Consider the following 26,051-nt stretch of genomic DNA (forward strand, 5'->3'; position numbering starts at 1 on the left):
CCATTTTTACCGGGAGACCTGGGGGAACGCTGAGTGGTGGTACATTTGTGTGAGCCCGGTGATGCCACAACTTTCCCACCCCAAAATGTGTGAAAAAGTGATTTTTTCAGCTAAAATTGAGGTTTGCAGGGGATTCTGGGTAAGGAAACGTTGGGGGATCCACGCAAGCCATACCTCCCTGGAAGCCGCCGGGTGTCTAGTTTTCAGAAATGCATGGGTTTGGTAGGTTTCCCTAGTTGGCCGCCGAGCACCGAGCCAAAAACCTAAGTGACCCCCCTTGCAAAACCAGGTGGTTTTGCGATAGGCCATTTTGATGTCGCCTCACTGCGTTTTGGGCCCTTGCCTGCCGCGGGTACTTGGGCCTCCCACACAAGTGAAGCACCATTTTTACCGGGAGACCTGGGGGAACGCTGAGTGGTGGTACATTTGTGTGAGCCCGGTGATGCCACAACTTTCCCACCCCAAAATGTGTGAAAAAGTGATTTTTTCAGCTAAAATTGAGGTTTGCAGGGGATTCTGGGTAAGGAAACGTTGGGGGATCCACGCAAGCCATACCTCCCTGGAAGCCGCCGGGTGTCTAGTTTTCAGAAATGCATGGGTTTGGTAGGTTTCCCTAGTTGGCCGCCGAGCACTGGGCCAAAAACCAAAGTGACCCCCCTTGCAAAACCAGGTGGTTTTGCGATAGGCCATTTTGATGTCGCCTCACTACGTTTTGGGCCCTTGCCTGCCGCGGGTACTTGGGCCTCCCACACAAGTGAGGCACCATTTTTACCGGGAGACCTGGGGGAACGCTGGGTGGTGGTAAATTTGTGTGAGCCCGGTGATGCCACAACTTTCCCACCCCAAAATGTGTGAAAAATGACCAATAATTGTCATGCAAGTATGAGTATTCCCAATTTCGAAAATGTGCAAATATGCACTGTTTCTAAACTCTGTAATTTGTTCCCATTTCAGAAATACATAGGTGTCTTTCATACCGATTTCTCCATGTATACATTTTCCCACAATAATTGCTATTTACCCGGAACAAAAAAAAAACCATTACAAAATGCTGCTCAGTGTTTTACTCTGAGTTTGTTGGGTTCTTGGTGAACCTACAAGTCCTATATATCCCCACAACCAGGAAGGTCCAGTGGATGTAACGGTACATTGCTTTCTAAGAGATGTGATAATTAGAAGAAGTTACAGGTGAAAACGTTGACTCAAAAGGCTGCTTTTTTCAACTAATTTTTAATTTTTCCTATATTTAACTGGTAGTTTCTATAAAGAAACCTTGATGGATCGGGTATGTCCCGGAAAAATGCCAAAACTGTGTAAAACATGTTGGTTTTCTGACAAAATTCTGTCATTCCCTAAAAGCTGGAGAAATGGTGATTTTAGCCCCACAAACCCTTTTTTGATACCATTTGCAGAGAAAAACCCAGACGCTTTCATTTGCAGCCCGTTTTTCCCATTTTTCACAAAAAAACCAAAATTTTGCTGTATTTTGACTAATTTCTGGTAACCCTCTAGGAGAATCCACAAACCCTGGGTACCTTTAGAATCCCCAAGATGTTGGAAGAAAAGGACGCAAATTTGGCGTGGATACCTAATGTGGTCAAAACGTTACAGGGGCCTAAGCGCGCACTACCCCAAATAGCCCAAAAAAGGCTTAGCACAGGAGGGGAAAAGGCCTAGCAGCGAAGGGGTTAATAGACTCACTTCTATTAATTTTGAAGCAAATAAAGACATTATGGTGACTCTTGACGTTGTCTCCTTGTACACACAAATCCCTCAAGACGATGCTATTTCTGTCTTAAATCACTATTTAGAAACAAGAACTAAACCAGTTAGGGTACCCACAGACTTCATTGTACAGCTGGCCAGCTTTGCACTTAAAAAGAATTTTTTTATGTTTGGTAATGATTTCTTTTTTCAAATCAAAGGAGTTGCAATGGGGTGTCCATTTGCTCCGGAGCTAGCCATACTTTTTATGGCAATGTATGAGACAAGATTCATTTACAACAATAATCCTTTCCAGCAATTTATCTCAAACTGGATGCGATATATCGATGACATCTTTATGGTGTGGTCAGGTACACAAGAACAGCTATTGGAATTTTCGAATTGGCTTAATGCAAGGACAGAGGATATAAAATTTTGCCTCAATCATTCAAAACAACAAATGACCTTCCTGGATGTGGAAGTGTATCCCTCTGAGGGCGGCCTTGTTACCACTCTCTTTAAGAAACCAACAGACCGGAACAAGGCTCTCCATTGCACGAGTAACCATCCCAGAAGTTTAAAACAAAATCTACCATTTGGCCAATTCTTACGTATTCGTCCGAATTGCCATTTCAAGGATGAATATCTCTTGCATGTCAATAATCTAGTCAGTAGACTGGCCGACTGAGGATATCCTAAAAAACTGTTAAAAAATGCCATGAAGAGAGCGTGGTGGACCCCACGGGAATCATTGTTACAAAAGAAATCAAAACCATCAATTGATAAAGTAGTATGTGTTTCTACATTCTGTCCAAATTCGAATCTCTTCAAAAAAATTATTCTTCAAAATTGGCATTTGATTAAAAATGTTAATCTTTCTTTTTAAATGGCCCCCTGTTCGCTTTCAGAAAAGAGAAAAGCATTGCCAATCATTTGGTTCGTGCGTTGCTACCAAAAATGACTACCCCCACACTCAGGGATTATGTTAGGTTAGCACCAGTCACTGGACATCATAAATGTGGCTCGTGCTCTTGCTGTGAACAAACCATGGAGGGATCATTGTTCTCACATAACGGAATTCATTGGAAACATAATACCTTCACCAATTTCAAATGGAAATGTGTTGTTTACGGGATACTCTGTCCATGTTTGAAACTTTACGTGGGCAAGACGAGTCAAGAAATTCGCCATAGGATAACTCAGCATAAATCTAGAATCAGAAAGAACGTTGAAACAGCACCTTTGGTGAACCATTGGAAACTAAAAGAACATATTGAAGGAGATCTTAAATGGACTGTTATTGCCAAAGTTGAATTGGATTCTAGAGGAGGCAATTTGGATCAGAAATTAACTCAATGTGAGGCCATGCTTATTTTGAAGTTTAATACCACAATCAATGGCCTTAATGAATTTTCAGAATTGCATAAACTGTGAGTCGCTTGATGATGCCATATGATCATTTATCATTCGAGGTCTAGAGGTTTATTGCATTAAGAGATCATGCTAATCTGCAAGACTCCAAGATCTAGTTGATGGGGAGTTCTTGTTTACCAGTGTCGTATACCAAAGGGCCAAAATTGCAAATAAAACTGTCCCATCGGTAAATGGAATATATTTCATATACATCAGTAATGCGGGTATTTTGAGGAAACCGAAAGTTGGGATTCACATCATTAGGTTGGCAATACTATATTTGTCTGTGCATAATAATGCAAAGGCCTAAAAGAAATTTGCACCACTTGGCTGACATGTTTAGTGGTAATAAATATGGTCAGAGTGAGCTCCTTAGAGTAATCATTAACGAAGTTTGGCATATACTGTTATCGAATTTCTGTTGCCAAAGCGCTAATCAAAGAATGTTGTTTTTCATATGATATTAGCAGTTTGAAATTCATAAACGTCCGATCAGTTTTCGTTTAACTACAAATCCCATGAGGACGTGGAAAGGCCCCATGATGCAATTGGACGCGACCCTCGATTAGTTCATTTCCGGGTCTCCCAAGTAATGCGTATATCGCGGCAGCGTGTATGATGGCTAAAGATTTTTTGAAGAAAGAAGGCTGCCTGCGTTGAAGGTAGGCACATATCTAGTCCTATAATGAAAACTAACCGACGTCCTTTCGCTAAGCGCGTTGATATTATTGTGCTCGGTGTGGTAAATGTAAATGTAAATGTAAATGTAAATGTAAATGTAAATGTAAAGGCTTCCAGGGAGGTATGGCTTGCGAGGATCCCCCAACGTTTCCTTACCCAGAATGCCCTGCAAACCTCAATTTTAGCTGAAAAAATCACTTTTTTCACACATTTTGGGGTGGGAAAGTTGTGGCATCACCGGGCTCACACAAATTTACCACCACCCAGCGTTCCCCCAGGTCTCCCGGTAAAAATGGTGCCTCACTTGTGTGGGAGGCCCAAGTACCCACGGCAGGCAAGGGCCCAAAACGCAGTGAGGCGACATAAAAATGGCCTATCGCAAAACCACCTGGTTTTGCAAGGGGGGTCACTTAGGTTTTTGGCCCGGTGCTCGGCGGCCATCGAGGGAAACCTACCAAACCCATGCATTTCTGAAAACTAGACACCCGGCGGCTTCCAGGAAGGTACGGCTTGCATGGATCCCCCAACGTTTCCTTACCCAGAATCCCCTGCAAACCGCAATTTTTGCTGAAAAAATCACTTTTTTCACACATTTTGGGGTGGGAAAGTTGTGGCATCACCGGGCTCACACAAATTTACCACCACCCAGCGTTCCTCCAGGTCTCCCGGTAAAAATGGTGCCTCACTTGTGTGGGAGGCCCAAGTACCCGCGGCAGGCAAGGGCCCAAAACGTAGTGAGGCGACATCAAAATGGCCTATCGCAAAACCACCTGGTTTTGCCAGGGGGGTCACTTTGGTTTTTGGCCCGGTGCTCGGCGGCAAACTAGGGAAACCTACCAAACCCATGCATTTCTGAAAACTAGACACCCGGCGGCTTCCAGGGAGGTATGGCTTGCATGGATCCCCCAACGTTTCCTTACCCAGAATCCCCTGCAAACCTCAATTTTAGCTGAAAAAATCACTTTTTTCAAACATTTTGGGGTGGGAAAGTTGTAGCATCACCGGGCTCACACAAATTTACCACCACCCAGCGTTCCTCCAGGTCTCCCGGTAAAAATGGTGCCTCACTTGTGTGGGAGGCCCACGTACCCGTGGCAGGCAAGGGCCCAAAACGTATTGAGGCGACATCAAAATGGCCTATCGCAAAACCACCTGCTTTTGCAAGGGGGGGTCACTTTGGTTTTTGGCCCGGTGCTTGGCGGCCATCTAGGGAAACCTACCAAACCCATGCATTTCTGAAAACTAGACACCCGGCGGCTTCCAGGGAGGTATGGCTTGCGTGGATCCCCCAACGTTTCCTTACCCAGAATCCCCTGCAAACCTCAATTTTAGCGGAAAAAATCACTTTTTTCACACATTTTGGGGTGGGAAAGTTGTGGCATCACCGGGCTCACACAAATTTACCACCACCCAGCATTCCCCCAGGTCTCCCGGTAAAAATGGTGCCTCACTTGTGTGGGAGGCCCTAGTACCCGCGGCAGGCAAGGGCCCAAAACGTAGTGAGGCGACATCAAAATGGCCTATCGCAAAACCACCTGGTTTGCAAGGGGGGTCACTTAGGTTTTTGGCCCGGTGCTCGGCGGCCATCTAGGGAAACCTACCAAACCCACGCATTTCTGAAAACTAGACACCCAGCGGCTTCCAGGGAGGTATGGCTTGCATGGATCCCCCAACGTTTCCTTACCCAGAATCTCCTGCAAACCTCAATTTTTGCTGAAAAAAATCACTTTTTTCACACATTTTGGGGTGGGAAAGTAGTGGCATCACCGGGCTCACACGAATTTACCAAAAGTAAACACAAAGCAGTCTGCTATACCTACAATCTTTTAACTGATGCATCTAAGTCAATTTTTGAGACAAAAACCACTCTATCTAGACCATGCATAAATTACGATACAAATCAAATAGAGATGTTTATCCTTTTTTTTAATTTTCAAATTAATTGAAAGAAACTTGCTTTATAAATGTGCAAATTATAAATTGCAAAAACAATTCAACACACAAAGGACAAAATGGTCCTACAAAACAAATATGCCCATGGAAAATCTGAAATATAAAATTATTCAAGACTCTCATTCATGCTAAATCCATTCACACCATAATGACATATAAAACATACATCCTAAAGTCTAAAAAAATGAACAATTTAGAGGCCCAACGTGGTAGGCGAGTCTTATAAGGCGTGAAACCACACAAATTGATCAATTGAAGATAGAAATTATACAATCAAAGATATCCAAATATGGAAAGAAGAATGAAAAAATAAAGGATTATTCTTTTGAGATTGTAAGGTCTTAATGGGTCTGTGTGACGAACAATTCAGTTCAAGACGCCGACGCGCGTTTCGGTGTGACACCCCCTTTCCTGGGGTAACACCTTCTTCAGGGCATGAAATTATTCAGATGCGATTTCCATGGGACCTATCAGGTAATAGACACAAAATATAAACATAAAATACAAATTCTAAGTTGTTACATTTAAGGATCTAACATTTTAGGCAATAATACATGTCAATCATCAGACTGGATGGGCACTGGTCTAGGCAGTTGAGTGGTCAAGAACCGGATACATGGTTTATATTTGAAAGTTGCACACATAGTCAAGATGAAATGAAAAAATATAAATAAACATAAAGATAAAAAATTCCCCACTCAATATTGATCTAGTCAACTAATCAAGGAATTTTCTAGATGTTTTGATTCGTCAAAATAAAGTAAGGGAAAATTTAGTGAAAGAAATTCAGTTGAGATGAATAAACCAAAGACACATATATTGACCATAATTAAAGAAACACTGTGCATAACCAGTTTGTAAGTAAAACAATAAGAAGACAGTTTGAGGTCGGTGCCAAAGAGTAAATTGGGGTTACTAATTCCTGTCCTGTTCCTATACGAAACAGATGGCTCAGAGATATAGTACAAGGACATGCTCACCAATAAGCACAGGGAAATAGTCCTCAAGTTCAATTGAACAAGTTCAGAATTTCTTACAGGGGGCGGGAATAGCTGTTGAATGGAGCTCGTCCTCTAGAGGGGGTAATGGATCTGAAAGTAGATACGGGAGGAGTTGTCGTTTCAGTTGTTGAGCACATTTTAAAAGGATAATGAATAAAGTGAACCACATATAATGGAACAGATCTACCTGAGGTCAGCGAATCAAAAGTATCTTTTGTGGGTGCTCCTAGACAGGTAAGTAGAGATTCTAAGCCTAAAAAGAGAAGCACACACACTGTCAAAAAGCCGTTCTAAGAAGGAATCCAGATAGCGTACGACAGACATAGTTAATGGGGTGGGCCACCTACTTGATAAATAGAGAAAGAGGGGCACCCCGCTGCTTTGACTGGACGTAGAGCCGGCTTCAATGTGGCGGTGTGGATAAAACAATGGCATGGAATTTCCGCGAGGTCTGGGAGTAAACAAACAATTGACATTAGTGTTTGAAAAGAAAAGAGAAGAAAGCGTGGGCTTAGAGAAACTTCAACTTGCACAATGCCACCGGTTTACAAATCGCTCACCATAGGAAGATTTCCTGAGCACCGGGCCAAAAACCAAAGTGACCCCCCTTGCAAAACCAGGAGGTTTTGCGATAGGCCATTTTGATGTCGCCTCACTACGTTTTGGGCCCTTGCCTGCCGCGGGTACTTTGGCCTCCCACACAAGTGAGGCACCATTTTTACCGGGAGACCTGGGGGAACGCTGGGTGGTGGTAAATTTGTGTGAGCCCGGTGATGCCACAACTTTCCCACCCCAAAATGTGTGAAAAAAGTGATTTTTTCAGCTAAAATTGAGGTTTGCAGGGGATTCTGGGTAAGGAAACGTTGGGGGATCCACTCAAGCCATACCTCCCTGGAAGCCGCCGGGTGTCTAGTTTCCAGAAATGCGTGGGTTTGGTAGGTTTCCCTAGATGGCCGCCGAGCACCGAGCCAAAAACCTAAGTGACCCCCTTGCAAAACCAGGTGGTTTTGCGATAGGCCATTTTGATGTCGCCTCACTGCGTTTTGGGCCCTTGCCTGCCGCGGGTACTTGGGCCTCCCACACAAGTGAAGCACCATTTTTACCGGGAGACCTGGGGGAACGCTGAGTGGTGGTACATTTGTGTGAGCCCGGTGATGCCACAACTTTCCCACCCCAAAATGTGTGAAAAAGTGATTTTTTCAGCTAAAATTGAGGTTTGCAGGGGATTCTGGGTAAGGAAACGTTGGGGGATCCACGCAAGCCATACCTCCCTGGAAGCCGCCGGGTGTCTAGTTTTCAGAAATGCATGGGTTTGGTAGGTTTCCCTAGTTGGCCGCCGAGCACCGAGCCAAAAACCTAAGTGACCCCCCTTGCAAAACCAGGTGGTTTTGCGATAGGCCATTTTGATGTCGCCTCACTGCGTTTTGGGCCCTTGCCTGCCGCGGGTACTTGGGCCTCCCACACAAGTGAAGCACCATTTTTACCGGGAGACCTGGGGGAACGCTGAGTGGTGGTACATTTGTGTGAGCCCGGTGATGCCACAACTTTCCCACCCCAAAATGTGTGAAAAAGTGATTTTTTCAGCTAAAATTGAGGTTTGCAGGGGATTCTGGGTAAGGAAACGTTGGGGGATCCACGCAAGCCATACCTCCCTGGAAGCCGCCGGGTGTCTAGTTTTCAGAAATGCATGGGTTTGGTAGGTTTCCCTAGTTGGCCGCCGAGCACTGGGCCAAAAACCAAAGTGACCCCCCTTGCAAAACCAGGTGGTTTTGCGATAGGCCATTTTGATGTCGCCTCACTACGTTTTGGGCCCTTGCCTGCCGCGGGTACTTGGGCCTCCCACACAAGTGAGGCACCATTTTTACCGGGAGACCTGGGGGAACGCTGGGTGGTGGTAAATTTGTGTGAGCCCGGTGATGCCACAACTTTCCCACCCCAAAATGTGTGAAAAATGACCAATAATTGTCATGCAAGTATGAGTATTCCCAATTTCGAAAATGTGCAAATATGCACTGTTTCTAAACTCTGTAATTTGTTCCCATTTCAGAAATACATAGGTGTCTTTCATACCGATTTCTCCATGTATACATTTTCCCACAATAATTGCTATTTACCCGGAACAAAAAAAAAACCATTACAAAATGCTGCTCAGTGTTTTACTCTGAGTTTGTTGGGTTCTTGGTGAACCTACAAGTCCTATATATCCCCACAACCAGGAAGGTCCAGTGGATGTAACGGTACATTGCTTTCTAAGAGATGTGATAATTAGAAGAAGTTACAGGTGAAAACGTTGACTCAAAAGGCTGCTTTTTTCAACTAATTTTTAATTTTTCCTATATTTAACTGGTAGTTTCTATAAAGAAACCTTGATGGATCGGGTATGTCCCGGAAAAATGCCAAAACTGTGTAAAACATGTTGGTTTTCTGACAAAATTCTGTCATTCCCTAAAAGCTGGAGAAATGGTGATTTTAGCCCCACAAACCCTTTTTTGATACCATTTGCAGAGAAAAACCCAGACGCTTTCATTTGCAGCCCGTTTTTCCCATTTTTCACAAAAAAACCAAAATTTTGCTGTATTTTGACTAATTTCTGGTAACCCTCTAGGAGAATCCACAAACCCTGGGTACCTTTAGAATCCCCAAGATGTTGGAAGAAAAGGACGCAAATTTGGCGTGGATACCTAATGTGGTCAAAACGTTACAGGGGCCTAAGCGCGCACTACCCCAAATAGCCCAAAAAAGGCTTAGCACAGGAGGGGAAAAGGCCTAGCAGCGAAGGGGTTAATAGACTCACTTCTATTAATTTTGAAGCAAATAAAGACATTATGGTGACTCTTGACGTTGTCTCCTTGTACACACAAATCCCTCAAGACGATGCTATTTCTGTCTTAAATCACTATTTAGAAACAAGAACTAAACCAGTTAGGGTACCCACAGACTTCATTGTACAGCTGGCCAGCTTTGCACTTAAAAAGAATTTTTTTATGTTTGGTAATGATTTCTTTTTTCAAATCAAAGGAGTTGCAATGGGGTGTCCATTTGCTCCGGAGCTAGCCATACTTTTTATGGCAATGTATGAGACAAGATTCATTTACAACAATAATCCTTTCCAGCAATTTATCTCAAACTGGATGCGATATATCGATGACATCTTTATGGTGTGGTCAGGTACACAAGAACAGCTATTGGAATTTTCGAATTGGCTTAATGCAAGGACAGAGGATATAAAATTTTGCCTCAATCATTCAAAACAACAAATGACCTTCCTGGATGTGGAAGTGTATCCCTCTGAGGGCGGCCTTGTTACCACTCTCTTTAAGAAACCAACAGACCGGAACAAGGCTCTCCATTGCACGAGTAACCATCCCAGAAGTTTAAAACAAAATCTACCATTTGGCCAATTCTTACGTATTCGTCCGAATTGCCATTTCAAGGATGAATATCTCTTGCATGTCAATAATCTAGTCAGTAGACTGGCCGACTGAGGATATCCTAAAAAACTGTTAAAAAATGCCATGAAGAGAGCGTGGTGGACCCCACGGGAATCATTGTTACAAAAGAAATCAAAACCATCAATTGATAAAGTAGTATGTGTTTCTACATTCTGTCCAAATTCGAATCTCTTCAAAAAAATTATTCTTCAAAATTGGCATTTGATTAAAAATGTTAATCTTTCTTTTTAAATGGCCCCCTGTTCGCTTTCAGAAAAGAGAAAAGCATTGCCAATCATTTGGTTCGTGCGTTGCTACCAAAAATGACTACCCCCACACTCAGGGATTATGTTAGGTTAGCACCAGTCACTGGACATCATAAATGTGGCTCGTGCTCTTGCTGTGAACAAACCATGGAGGGATCATTGTTCTCACATAACGGAATTCATTGGAAACATAATACCTTCACCAATTTCAAATGGAAATGTGTTGTTTACGGGATACTCTGTCCATGTTTGAAACTTTACGTGGGCAAGACGAGTCAAGAAATTCGCCATAGGATAACTCAGCATAAATCTAGAATCAGAAAGAACGTTGAAACAGCACCTTTGGTGAACCATTGGAAACTAAAAGAACATATTGAAGGAGATCTTAAATGGACTGTTATTGCCAAAGTTGAATTGGATTCTAGAGGAGGCAATTTGGATCAGAAATTAACTCAATGTGAGGCCATGCTTATTTTGAAGTTTAATACCACAATCAATGGCCTTAATGAATTTTCAGAATTGCATAAACTGTGAGTCGCTTGATGATGCCATATGATCATTTATCATTCGAGGTCTAGAGGTTTATTGCATTAAGAGATCATGCTAATCTGCAAGACTCCAAGATCTAGTTGATGGGGAGTTCTTGTTTACCAGTGTCGTATACCAAAGGGCCAAAATTGCAAATAAAACTGTCCCATCGGTAAATGGAATATATTTCATATACATCAGTAATGCGGGTATTTTGAGGAAACCGAAAGTTGGGATTCACATCATTAGGTTGGCAATACTATATTTGTCTGTGCATAATAATGCAAAGGCCTAAAAGAAATTTGCACCACTTGGCTGACATGTTTAGTGGTAATAAATATGGTCAGAGTGAGCTCCTTAGAGTAATCATTAACGAAGTTTGGCATATACTGTTATCGAATTTCTGTTGCCAAAGCGCTAATCAAAGAATGTTGTTTTTCATATGATATTAGCAGTTTGAAATTCATAAACGTCCGATCAGTTTTCGTTTAACTACAAATCCCATGAGGACGTGGAAAGGCCCCATGATGCAATTGGACGCGACCCTCGATTAGTGCATTTCCGGGTCTCCCAAGTAATGCGTATATCGCGGCAGCGTGTATGATGGCTAAAGATTTTTTGAAGAAAGAAGGCTGCCTGCGTTGAAGGTAGGCACATATCTAGTCCTATAATGAAAACTAACCGACGTCCTTTCGCTAAGCGCGTTGATATTATTGTGCTCGGTGTGGTAAGCCATCGTTTTGTGTGGTCGATACATAAGCAAAGTTGTTCATTTACTGGAGGTTTCACATTTGTTTGGTGAGGTTGGCCCGTTTGGTTTTTTTTTATCATTTTTCCACTATTTAAACAAATATACAGATATGCTAAATACATTAGTTTGCGCTGACAGCGGCTTTGTTTTTTTCCTTTACAGAAGCATTAACGACGACAAATAATCAGTGTTTATGTCTCTCCACCTTATTGGAAGGTGTTGCCACGTTTGAAATTAAGGTAAAAATTGTTCCTAAGTAATTTTCAAACAGTGAGTGGTATGATGCCAATAATGGATTACTCCAAAGGCCGCTTTATTTACTTTTCCAACAGTTTGGTGACAACCTATCATTGAAATAAGCGACCAACGATTGAGCCATTGACGATTCCCATTTTTCTGTAAGTATCCATTTGAATTAGGAACATAGACAATGACTGTGTTCGAGGGGGACAGAATTTATCCTTTTTTTTCCTTTTTTTTTGTGTGATTCTTCTTTTAGACACCTCACGAATTTATTGTGATACTGAACAGTGATTCGAAGTGCTCTGCTTGTTAGAGGTAAGCAGGCTGACACTGGCAGGTGTGTCATTGCTGGTATAGTTGTAGAAACTCCTTGACATTGCGGTAATAAGGATTTTTTCCTTGTATTTCAGTGATTTGGTCCTGAAGAGAGCCCCCCAAGAAGCGGGCTGCAAACGCGTCGACCTGTTATTTTTTGTCGCTTGGTGCCAGACAATCTTGTGCTGTTTAATTTATGTTGCCTTGCTGTGCAATGTAAATTAGATATAAAAGGATCAAAGAGTATTGTTTTTCCATCTTGGATAGTGCACAGTAGGGAGTTTTGTATTTAAATATTGACAATGTTTGGTGGCTGCCCCTGGTGTTGTTTAAAGTGTTGAAAGTAGGCTTTGAGGCCAGGTTGCAGTTGTGTTGTATGGATGGTTGCTGATCAGTGTGGGTTATAAATGTTGGAAGAATGGGATATGCGAGTGGAATGTGGGAATGTTAAGGAGAGTCATGGTGTATGATGAGTAGTTGTATTTTAAATGTTTTCTATTGTTTTGTTTTGATAAAGTTGTCCTGCACTTTCAAAAAAAGTAATTATTTTGAATTTAGCAAAAATGAAAAGACTGTTTAATTAAAATTCAAATAAGCAAAATCTGGCTTTTTGGTGTTACAGAATTGCTTCTTTACACCTTGGAAGGAATGTTTGAAATATTATCAGTATGGCCCATACAGTGACACAGACCGCTAATGGGCATTCCACTTGACGTACCTGTACTTCCCCCTTCAGGCAGAATCTTCCCCAGAACTACAAGCCAACTCCAATACAGGTGGGATGCCTCAATTTGGCAAGCTAAGTGGAGTGTTAAACTGAAGCAGCCTTAATAGGGCAGGTCAAGCTCATTTCTTACAGACCATGTTTTAATTAATTGACAGGAAATGATGCAGTGGAAATCGGAAACTCTGATACTCACTTCTGTTTCAGTTCCAACCAGTAGATATATATATATATATATATATATATATATATATATATATATATATATATATATATATATATATATATATATACACACACACACACGCACGCTCTCTCTCTCTCTCTCTCTCTCTCTCTCTCTCTCTCTCTCTCTCTCGGAGGTTGAAGGGTTTCCTGTTGCAGAGGATCAACTGAGACCCAGCACCATTAAAGATGTAGAGCGAAACAGCCAAGCTTTAAGGGCTAAGGGCGGTTCACAACAAACAGTAGGTGTTTCGGCTGGAAGCTGATGGATGGAGGCAGATAGTTCCGATAGATAGCCGCCAGGAAGAAGAAAGCTTTACTGCATGCCCAGCTATGTCTCTCTTAGAAAGGCAGAAGGTTCGGATAAGCAGAGTGAAGCGAGCGAAAAAAGCTAATGGGAAATAGTGTTTGGGGGGCTGGTATAAGGATATTACAAGTACGATTTAAAGAAGGCCTGGTAGTCTATGCAATAGTGCATTGAACATAGAGGGTTTCTTATATGTTTGGAATAGTGTGGGTTTAGTTTTGGGTAACATTCTGTTGGGGACATTCAACCATGCCTTCTTCAACAGTGGTTTATACTGTGGAAATAAAGTGGTTCAGTTGTGAGGAATTACCAGTCTGTGCAGGAGATACATAGTAGTGTATTTTTCTGCATAGCAATCTGCCAATTAAATGAATTTACCGTATTGACTTTTACAATAGGAGAGTCCCATCAAATGAGTTATCAGTTTAATGCCCTGCACCAATTGAGGCTGGTAAAAGGTTAGAAGGAGCCTTTCATTTACCTTCCGTTTTAAGTGCCAGAGCAGAGATTGCTAGCATGAAACTAATGATATGATCAGAATGTGAAGGGGGCGGGGGGAGGGGGGCTGAGTCTCCGATATCTCACATATATTCATTGGCCTTGGGATGATCGGGGCCCCTTGAAGGGATGGGCACCTGAATGTCCTGCGCCGGGGCTGCTGAGGCATGTATTACACCCCTGGATATGATGTAAAATGTAGTGTAGTGTTTTATATAGATTGTAGTATTGGCGTTGCTAAGTGGAAGCTAATGACCCCTGAGAAGTCCTTCGCTGATAACGTTATATATGGCCTTCCTTCACAGAAGAAAAAAAATACAATTTCCTACTGATTCATAGTCTGCATTTAGCAATCTTTTAATTATATATGTAGGGGAACAGTATGATATAAAATAGGAAATGTTGATCTTGAATTTGTACTATATATGAACGAGTTAGACACAGGTCACCAAACGACAAAAGAACAGTGCCTGACTGTGGAACTAAACACCAAGAATCTCTCATTGTGACTACCGAGAGATCCTTAGATCAAGACTTGGAAATGTGCTTCTATGGCACATTGTTGTTTACAAATGCATACATGTGTAAAATATGCAAAATGTAAGACTTTGACGTATATTGATACCAGATACCATGTGCTGTATATGCAACATTGTTTTCAGTACATGGAACTTTGCTGATTGCGTCAAGTTCCGTTTCCTAAAAACATTACAGCAATGATGGATAATTTTAAACAGCAGTGGACTCAACCTATATCCTTCTTACGAGTAGACTGTAAAAGAATGTTTACCTCCTTCTGAGCAATGTTTTAAAAGACCCCTTACAAATGTTTTGATTGCTGTGACTATATATGTTGGTATATCCTGTATTTATGCATGATCTCAATCAATCAATCAGTGTTCTTGTAAAGCGCGACTGCTCACCCGTAAGGGTGTCAAGGTGCCGAAGGGTGGGGGGATCTGCTGTACTCTTACAAGTCTGTTTACCTTTCATTGTTTCTGGTTTTAACTTCGCTTTTGCAACCAGTCTTTGCCAATAAGTGCAATGTAGGTTTGTTTTAAGAATGAAGACAGATGTGAATGACTGCACCAAGCAAAGTACTACACTGTGGAAAGTTACAGAACCATGGACATTCACTCTCATTTAAAAGCATGAGCATCCGTTCTCCATTAAATGTTAACTACACAATGCAATCAAAACATCACTGAAGGATGCAAGCGCTCATTCTAATTACTGCCGAGTTTAAGCATTGCACAAACATTCAAGAAAGTATTTGAAACAAGTAAGACGTCAGGAGAGTTACTCTTACTATGACCTCTCCTGCAAGTGCAATAGTAGGGAGATTTTTGAATAGCGGGTGGGTAAACATTACTATTCCCAGTCCAACGAGTGCACAGGTAGGTAAAGTGTTGGATAGCAGGGGGGTAAAAATTACTATTCCCACTCCAATGAGTGCAACAGCGGGGAAAGTGTTGGATAGCGGGTGGATAAAAATTACTATTCCCACTCAGTGAGTGCAACCGTAGGGAAAGTGTTGGGAAGCGGGTGGGTAAAAATTACTATTCCTACTTCAGCGAGTGCACCAGTAGGGAAAGTGTTGGATAGCGGGTGGGAATTATTTGCTATTCCCACTCCAGTGAGTGCAATAGTAGGCTGAACGCCGAGATTTAAGCGTGGTTGGAGTACTCGACAGACCGATTATGGATGCTTGTTACATTTTTCCATTTTTATACTATGTGGATGGAATTCTATAATCGTGGTGGTCCATAATAATAGTCCAGATTGGGATTACAATGGCCATCTACTTTGTATTAATATTCGTGATGATTAAGCCCTGATGAAGTCCTGTCTTATATAAAAAAACGGACGAAACACGTGTTGGCATGAAGCTGTGGCATGATGCTGTTATATCCTGTTAAGAATTCTGCAGAAAGGAACTGTCAAAAAGAATATGAAATATAAAGTCTGAATAAAAGACATTGGAAATCTACGCATATTAGGGACTTGAATTTGATTTTGGAGTGTTTGGAGCATAGACCTAAAGTGTGAGGAAAAGACTTTGTCTACTTTCCTTTTGAGGAAGATTTGGTGGCTCTACCTCCTCCTTAAGCACCCTATATAAACGTGTATTTGTATTTGGGACAATTGTAGACCATATCGGTGTGAGCGTCACTTCCCCAAGTCACCATCATTATTGTAACAACAGTAGGGATAGTGTTGGATAGTGTAGGGGAATATTTTACTATTCCCACTCCAGCAATACAACAGTAGGGAAAGTGTTGGGAAGCGGGTGGGTAAAAATTACTATTCCTACTTCAGCGAGTGCACCAGTAGGGAAAGTGTTGGATAGCGGGTGGGAATTATTTGCTATTCCCACTCCAGTGAGTGCAATAGTAGGCTGAACGCCGAGATTTAAGCGTGGTTGGAGTACTCGACAGACCGATTATGGATGCTTGTTACATTTTTCCATTTTTATACTATGTGGATGGAATTCTATAATCGTGGTGGTCCATAATAATAGTCCAGATTGGGATTACAATGGCCATCTACTTTGTATTAATATTCGTGATGATTAAGCCCTGATGAAGTCCTGTCTTATATAAAAAAACGGACGAAACACGTGTTGGCATGAAGCTGTGGCATGATGCTGTTATATCCTGTTAAGAATTCTGCAGAAAGGAACTGTCAAAAAGAATATGAAATATAAAGTCTGAATAAAAGACATTGGAAATCTACGCATATAAGGGACTTGAATTTGATTTTGGAGTGTTTGGAGCATAGACCTAAAGTGTGAGGAAAAGACTTTGTCTACTTTCCTTTTGAGGAAGATTTGGTGGCTCTACCTCCTCCTTAAGCACCCTATATAAACGTGTATTTGTATTTGGGACAATTGTAGACCATATCGGTGTGAGCGTCACTTCCCCAAGTCACCATCATTATTGTAACAACAGTAGGGATAGTGTTGGATAGTGTAGGGGAATATTTTACTATTCCCACTCCAGCAATACAACAGTAGGGAAAGTGTTGGAAAGCGGAGGGGAATAATTTATTATTCCCACGCCTGCAAAATAATTAATATAAATTACCAAATATTTAATTTTTCAAAAATAATTTACCTCCCACCATATTCCCCTAGAAATGACACCACCAATATTGTTAAATATTACACAATTAACATAATTAATTAACAATTAATTTACTAATAACAATTAACAAGCAATTTAAAAACCATCAAAAATAAAGTAGTTCACACAATTAACACTATTAAATAAATAAATAAATAAATATATTATATATTAAAATAAAATAGTCTGGATTGACTGGTGATCTTCATCCTAAATGTTACCCTGGCTATGCCAAGGCATTTTCGTAGAAACTACGTATTTACTTAAGACCAGTACGTGAATTGCAAATCTTTCCTAAATGCCCAGAAGGTCTACTACTGATATTTATATTTGCATTGTATGTTCTTGATCCTTCTGCTGACAGCCCAATTTTTCTTCTCGATACTTCCATTTTAATGGTGGCAATTTCACCCATTTATATGTAATCATATCCCATGGTGGGGTAAGTTACGCATGAATATCTTAGGCAGATTTCCCCTTCCACAGAAATATTATAGACAATTGCTCCTTTGGGGCTCATGTCTAACTTATGGATGCATGCAACATGTGTATGTTTCAATATTAAGTCAAACTTAAGCCTGAAGAAACCATTGTACATTAGTTTTCAATTTCCTGAGAAAAATTTCAGAAATCAACAGCTCAGCAAGGATAACCTCACTAATTTAACAGAAGGAAACAATTACTTTTGTAAGCAGCCATGCTTTACGCATCAGTGTACTATATGTGGGTATTTAATTGCAGGGTCTTTAGAGCTGGTGAACGTCTTGGCATATTTTCTATGTGAGACAATGTCTTTTTCGCACCGGGGTTGCTGCTCGGCAAAAAAGGTAGGGGCTAGACTGTTAACTAAACAGAACAAGAACTTTAGTATATCTAACAGGGATGCAAACATGGCAGCACTGCAGTTGAGAAATCAAGCATGAGGAAGTAACAGTGTACTATGCCAAATTAAATATTCAAACTAAGTGGCATATTTACAAGGGGATTGCTCCACAAGAACCTCACTTTTTATGACATTCAGGTGATGTAATGTCCTGCACCATATTTACAAAGTGGCGCTAAGCCACTTTGCATGGCTTAACGCTGTTTTGTAAACATGGCTCCCTTTCACAGTTTTCTGCGTGAAAGGGGCGTGTAACGGGTATTGCTGTGGGTTTTCCACTGCAACACCCATTGCTTTTTGACGCTGCCCCAGAATACAAGGATCTGTAAATCTGAGGCAGCGCCAAAACCTAAGGCCATGCATGAGCAGGTGTTAGATTGGCATACGAGGAGAAATACTTTTATTTCTCCTCGTTTTTGCTTTTTCTATGTGTGCTGGATTCTACAGCACACATAGTAAGAGCAAAATGCTTTTAATGATTGTTTATGTGAAGGAAGGTGTCCCTTCCTGCACATACACAATCATTAAATATTGGCGATTTGCTACTTCTATGCGTGCAGAGTGCTGAATGCAGAAAGCAGCACACATAGAAGTAGCAAATCACTGTTATCGATTGTTTGAGTGCAGGAAGGGACACCTTGGCGTGCATAAACAATCATTCCCTGCAAAGCAGGTACCCTTGCACTAAGGCACAATGGTGTCCGTGTTGGTGCTAGGCCGCTATTTTTAGAGCTAGGGCAAGAGAAAACACAGGGGTGCGCCGTATTGTTGTAAATACGGCGCATGCCTGCATTTTTCAAATGAGGTAGTGATGTGCTGCAAAATTTGCTGCAACGCCGCACTTTGCCATTTTCTTGTAGACATGCCCCTAAATTGTGAATATGCTAGAAGGCACAGATGAAGGAGACCGGTACAACCTTGTGCGGTGGTTCAGTCTGAAGGATTCATCGTCGCAGAATGTGCTACTGCGATTTTACTGCAGAGAAACTCACTTTCCACAGCAAATTAAATGCAACTTTGCACATTACCTTTCCTAAATTGTTAGGAAAATGTTGTTATTGCTATTTAATCTGATGTGTATTGCCCCATTATTTTTCAACTATCATTCCGAAGATGTATTATATAACACTTACTACCTCATTTAAGGACCGGGAGTTTGCACAGGGATCGGAAATACAAGTTGCATGATGATTATCACACCCTTGTGGTTTTGCCCTGCTATATTCTGGCAGGTCAAACCTGCGGAAATGTATTGGGAAAAAACGCCCAGAAAAAAGAGCAAATCATACAGAATTTCATATGTTGAAAAATGATTCTGCATGCCTTGCCTCATTTTCATGTTGAAAACTCTGGACTTGAGGTATTTACCACTCCTCGTAAATACTTCACCCTCCGGTATTGTATTTACCTAGAGTGGTGAAAACCCGACCCCAGCGTGGTAAAAACCTCCCCCCATTCCGCTAACCTTGTAATGAGGGGCAAAACGTATTTCAAATTAGCTATTTTAAAAGATCACATTTTGATTGGCCATTGAAAGAAGCTTAGTTTTTGCCTTTCTTCATGTGGTAACCTGCATTACAAGCATAAGTGGGAGCTCAAAAGCCCACATGATATATCAAATCAGCAACTGGTCAATTACAAAAATCAGAAACTTCCATGAAACTCATATCTATTATGTTATGCTATGTTAGAAAATATACCTATTGGAAGAGTCTATTTAGTTTGCTTGCTGCTTGACTGTGTAATTGTAGGTAAACGTGGAAAGGTGTGCTTATTTTATGGTCTCCATTTTCAGAGACTTTCTGAGGCAGAAGTACATCCCATGAATCTTCCTAGACCAGCTTGTTATACATTTGGAGAGACAGGCAGTTATAATTTCAACGATAAGATGTTTATCACACAAATATTCGAAAAATATCTACGGCCAAAATGCTGATAAGGACTTCATATATGCATTCAAAAAGAAGTGCACACAAAAAAAGTGGCCAGTATATCCGTTTAGCATTTGCCCCCAAAATATGCGAGCAGTGGAATTAGAATGATACTTTACCAAAGAATTAGAATAAATCAGAAGTGTCATCTTGAAAGGATAACACATTTGTAAATGTAGAATTGTAAAGTTTATGAAAGGGAGACACTGTTATTATAGACATCAATGCAGGGTTATTTATGACTTAGGACTACATTTTGATGAAGGCTAATGATGACATCTGTATGAAACAGACAACTTTACATTTTATTCTGTGGATCTCTGAAAATCGGATTAATTTATTTCAGCAAATGTTGGATGTATTTCTTGACTTAATGCAAACTTTTCTCGTAACTTCTGAGGCCATCCATCACTGTAGCTGGCCCCCCTTCTTACATTGACCAGGTGTAATTCAATCAGTTACTTACTGCTTTTGTTTCATGAGTAACAGACAGTTCACTTTTATCAAAAACTTAGGGTATCATTTAGAGTTTGGTGGAGTGACCGATCCACTGACCACTGGTGGGCTTCTGCTCTACCAAACCTGCGGTTCCCCTTCCCCATTTAGAGTTACGGGAGCTACTGGATTTGTGCTTGTAGAGCTTCAGCAGGCACTGCCGGTGTAAACGACTGACTCTGCCGCTTGTTTGCCCTGGACTACCACATCACAGAGAGAGTCAGTCCACCTTATGTAGGGAATAATTCCATTACTCAATTTCCCTGGTTCTAAACAGAGAATCAGTGATTGATCCTCATGTACAGGAATGAAAACCCTTGTGCCTCTGGACCTTTATTTTTCTATTTTCATGAAACAAACTCCCACTTTTAGAGTTTATGACTTGAAAATAAAAAAACTTTTCTGAGCTGGTGCAACAAACATGGTGCCTGCCCAGCAAAGTACAGGGCCTTCAGTAGAGCTACCAGTGTGGCAAGCATCTCTAAGTTTGGTTGGCAGTCCTCCTCTAGAGGAGTGGAGGCCAGAACCTCCACTGATCTGAAAGACTATCTGGCCACCTGACAGGGTCTAAGTGACCCTGTTATAATCAAATACACAATCCAAATATATTTTTCTTATGGGTTGTCAATATTTACGACTCATGTCTTTCAGGAAAGCCTATACCGTAAGGTATAATGTTCAAAGATCCCGTTAAATGTTATACCATAGTTGTGAGAAAGTGTATTATTAGTTGGAGGGGATGCAGGTACTTTCTTAGTAATAGTGCCACAATTCTGAAATTAGTCCAGTCAAGTCTCAATAATTTAAACGTGAGCTCAACCCTTGGCAGCTGTTGCACATAGCAGACAGCCTTAAGTTAGGAGAAAGGTGTGAAACAATAATCAGTACCAAAATAGTAAAAAGTAGAAAACATCATAAAATAAAAATCCCACTCCATTTAAAAAATAGACTACATTTTAATGCACATATATACACCAAAATGACAAAAATCGAAAATAGGGATGTAAGGAAACCGCAATATGATTTTTAAAATTTTTAAATGTCTAGCGCTAAAAATTGCACAGCGCCAACTGAGGATATATGGTCACGCTAGACCGGATGAAAGTTAAGGATGACCATGACTAAGCATGATTTGAAACCAGGGACCAAGTTTGTCCCGGTGGAAAGTTTACCCTTGTACTTAGCTGTTTTTTCTGATAAAAAATCCTCATCAACGAAGAGTTGGTAGTTCGGGCTGCAAGCTGGATCCTTAGAGGGGCTCGTTGACAACGATCAGCTGAATCATGGGTCTTTGGTGGGAGCCTCGGCTCCGGCGGGATGTTCAAGGCTCCCAATACCGAAGTTGGGAAAACCCTCAGTGGGCAAAGTCCGAGATTGAGGCCCACTGAGGCGTCGGTAATTGCGGTGGGCTGGTCAGAGTTGGTCACAGTGGAGTCCTCTAGGTTCAGTGTTAGAAACTTTTCTGGAAGTCTGCTTCCTTTGAGCGGGTCAGTTCAGCAAGTTGAGTCCACCCGGCAGTTCAACATCAGCAGCTGCGGCTTGGTGGCAGTCTGGTGGTAGTCTCTGGTTCTTTCAGGGAAATGTTCAGAAAAGTTTCTAATGTGTAGAGATGCTATTTTGAAGAGAAAAAGAGTCAACTCTGACACCAGCCAAGAGTTCAGGACCTCTCCTATCATAGTTTTTGATGGACATCTATGAGAGATTATAGCTATACAGTGAGACTAACCCATTAAAGACCCACCAACGGCAGCTCTTTCAGGGAGAGGAGTTGGCCTAACGGCTAGGGCGGTCGACTTCGAATCTGGGGAACCGGGTGCAAGTCTCTGCAATGACGCTAAACATCCTGTGATTCTGGGCAAATCACTTAATCTCCCTGTACCTAACAAAAAATAAAGGTGTCCTTATGTAACGCAACTGGTGCTATGTAAAGCACTCTGATACCCGATACCGGGTCAAGTTTGCGCTATATAAAACTCTGTAAAAGTTTTTAAAAAACATATATTTTTTCCTAATTTGGACTGGTTTGGTGCAATCACCAATCAAATTGTATACAGTTCATTATGACTCCTGAGACCAGATCAATTACCTTCCATAACCTTACCATCAAAACAAATGAAGACAAACTCTACAAAGTGCTATATAGGTAGGCTACAGAACCTAGAACCTTTATGAGTTACAGAAGCTACCATTCAAATAAATTAGGGGACAATCTCCTATGTGGACAACGTTTAAGACTGTGAAGAACCCATACATTTAAAACTGACTTTTGGAATAAATCTGATGTATTGATGCATAGCTGGCAGAAAAAAAGGTAGCCAAGGAGAGTCTTAAAACAGTGGCAGAAATAGGCATTGTACTGCTGCAGGAATATTCACCTTACCCCTTAGAAAAAGCCTGATGATGCAGGGAACTTGATTTTTGTGCCCACCTGCAATACAGCCAACAAATATACTAGAAAAGCTATTTTAAAACATTGGCATATAATCACCTCAATTTACTCATTTCTAGATCACACTCGGTTGCCTTCAAGAGGAATAAAAATATAAGAGACAAAAATATACATGTACATTGTCCAGTAGAATCTAAGACTGCTTTGACTTCATATTAGGGGTCCGCTCCAGTGTTAGGACGTTGTAAATGTGGACACTGCAGTGTCTAGGTACAGTTGATTTTCTCTTCCTTGTGACAGTCAGGTGCAATGTTTAGGCATCCTTAGTGTATTCCTGGTAAAATATTTATATATAGTGGTCAGGTATACATTATCTCTCTTTGGTTAAAGCGTGTATGTCATAATCTTTTCTCCCTTAAGGTCTTTAATATTGAAACACCTTTGATAAGACCATACACTAAGTGGCCCATTAGGATGGTGGGCAAACTTCAGTCCGCCTGCCATCCTCGCGGTGCTGGGACTGGCCGCCAGATGTGCAGCGGTCCCGCACCGATGATTAGGATGCGACCGCCACCCTGGTGGTCATATTCCGCATATTTGACATTGCGGTGGGTGCTGCTTTCAGCAGCACCCACCGCAATGTCAAATTAACATGTTGTACATTCCCATGCACAACGTGGCAAGCACTGCACGGTACCTGCAACCTTGTGCATGGAACTGCAGGGGGGTACCATGGGTATCCCCCAAGTGCACCCCCCACATCCCCTGGGGTCCCACAATGGACCCCCACAGCACATCCCCCCCAGCCTTTCCAGAAAGGCCTTTGAAACCACGCATTATAATATGGATGGCGGTGCCTTTTAGGCACCGCCACCATATTGTGCCCCAGCTCCGCCCGGACGGCAATCGGAACAATTGCTGACCGGCAGAAAAACAGCGGGCGCAGTTTGCGTCTGCCGCGATACCCCCGCTATAATAATATGGCGGGGGTAAATCAGGATGGGATGTCGGGCGGATCCCCACCGCCGGGCCAGCGGTGGTGATCTGCCCGCCATCCTAATGACCCCCTATATGTGGGTTGTTGGGTGCGCATGTGTGGCTCTCAAATTCCAGCCCATTGCAGTGCTTAATTAAAGTCGGTGCTTTTCGGTGCTCAGTACCGGCACTTAATTGGTTTTCGGTGCTTGGCAACAACGGTTGTTTAGGAATACAATATGCATTAAAATAGTGCTATACCTGCCTCCCCAGCCATTCCTTTAACTTTAGGGACCTGGAATAATCTGAACTGTTTCAGTTACATGCAAGAGAGATGGTTAGTAGTTGTTTTGGCAGAGATGACAAGGGCAATGGGTGGTGCAAGCTGCAGTGACCTGCTGGTCAGCGCCCTGACACTTAATATTTGACAAATTAAGCACCCATCATAATTGAATACATCCCCTTTTTCCCTATCTGATTCATATTGCCTCTCAAGTTAAAAGTGAGAGGTAAGATTGTTTTTTTGATTTACTTCTTGGAGGAATTGGTTTCTACTTCTCCAACTATGGAGATGCGGTCCATTTAAAAGCACTCTATATCTTTGAAGGCTTGCTACAGTTTGCGGTCCTCAACACCTGGTCATGTTAGCGACTTCTTAAATACCTCCTATACAATTGAAGCATTGTCAACTTTATAATTTCTTGAACCGCCTCTATTTCAGGATGCTTTGAATAGGAAACTAATATTTCCAGCTTTAACTGAATTGAATTTATTAAACTAGAAAGCCAAAATTACCTTTATCCCTTATGTGTCTTAGTCACTCAGTTGTGTTATAAGCTCTTTTTATACACGTCACTCATTTGAGAAGTGTGCTGTCCTCACATCATTGTATATCATAGTCCCACTATCATGTAACAGAGTGCACATATGACTCAATGTAATATTTTTTCTATCAAATATCATCAAAATTCAAAAATTCTTTCATTAATCATGTTTCTGTGATTTTTACTAAGCAACTGTAATTCATGTACCTGCAAGCTTCTATTATTCACTTTTACTCCAAAAGAGTCCTGTTAATTTGCTGTTACATACATTTTTGAGAATCTATTGGCAGAGTCAAGAGAGCAGTGTTACGTAAAAATTTGAAAAGGTATGTCTATTGATGCAATCCAGCTGAGCACACTTAAACTTTTAAATTCTGGTATTCGTCTTAAATAAGCACTGGCTATGGCAATAGTCTGGCTTTAAAGAAATGTAACTAGCATGGGAATTAATATGAATTTGTGTGGAAGCAAAGAACTGTAGAATAATATTGGTGTAGGATAAAAGGTCAAGTGACAGTTGCACTGTCAAGCCAGACCTAAACATCAATGTAGGCTAATGACTGCTCTCCTCCCATCTGTACTGTTACCCTAAAAAGACAAGCAACATAAACTAGTTATCTAAGACACTTTTACAGCATTACAAGTCATGTGTGTGCCCTAAAAGTTCAAGATCAGCCAACTGGATAAATAAACAAAACAATCACAGCTGAGTGGAGGACAAGCACTTTTTTTTGATGAAGTACACAACGTCTGCCTAATCAAAACATATACTCCTGGCTCCCACCATGTGGGCGGAGCCAAAGCCTTTTTCTAGTGATGCTAACACAATTGTACGACGACAGTGGCTCTGTCAAGTCAGACAAAAAAAAGAGGAGAACTAAGGGGATCATTATGATGGCAGAAGGACCACCACCCCTGGGCCTGCGGTGGCGGTCCTTCCGCAATCACCAAGCCTATTACCGACCAACAAATTAGGATGGCGGTGGGTACCGTGGCAGACGCAAAGTCCGTCTGCCGCTTCACCCCCAAATGCTATCGCACAGATTGCCTGGCGGACGGTTCAGGGCCCCTGAAATGGTGCCAGTGCCTAGCAGGCACCGTCCACCAAATTAGGATGTGGGTTTAGAAAAGTCTTTTCATGGAAAGGCTGGTGGGGATTGGGTTTGGGGGCCCGTTGTGGGCTCCCCCTTGTTTGGGGGGGGTGTCGCTGCACTGGGGGGTATAGTACACCCCTGCAGTTCCATGCACCAAGTGAGAGGCACCACGTGGTGCCTGCCACGTAGTTCAGGGAAATGCAGTGCAAGCAGCTTTAAACATTGTGTACGGTGCTGCACCGCTCGCAATGTTAAAAGCCATGGATGCGCCCGCCAACATGGCGGGTGCATCCTA

Source organism: Triturus cristatus, chromosome 3_2 (genome assembly GCF_964204655.1).
Source record: "Triturus cristatus chromosome 3_2, aTriCri1.1, whole genome shotgun sequence".
Classification (NCBI taxonomy): Eukaryota; Metazoa; Chordata; class Amphibia; order Caudata; family Salamandridae; genus Triturus; species Triturus cristatus.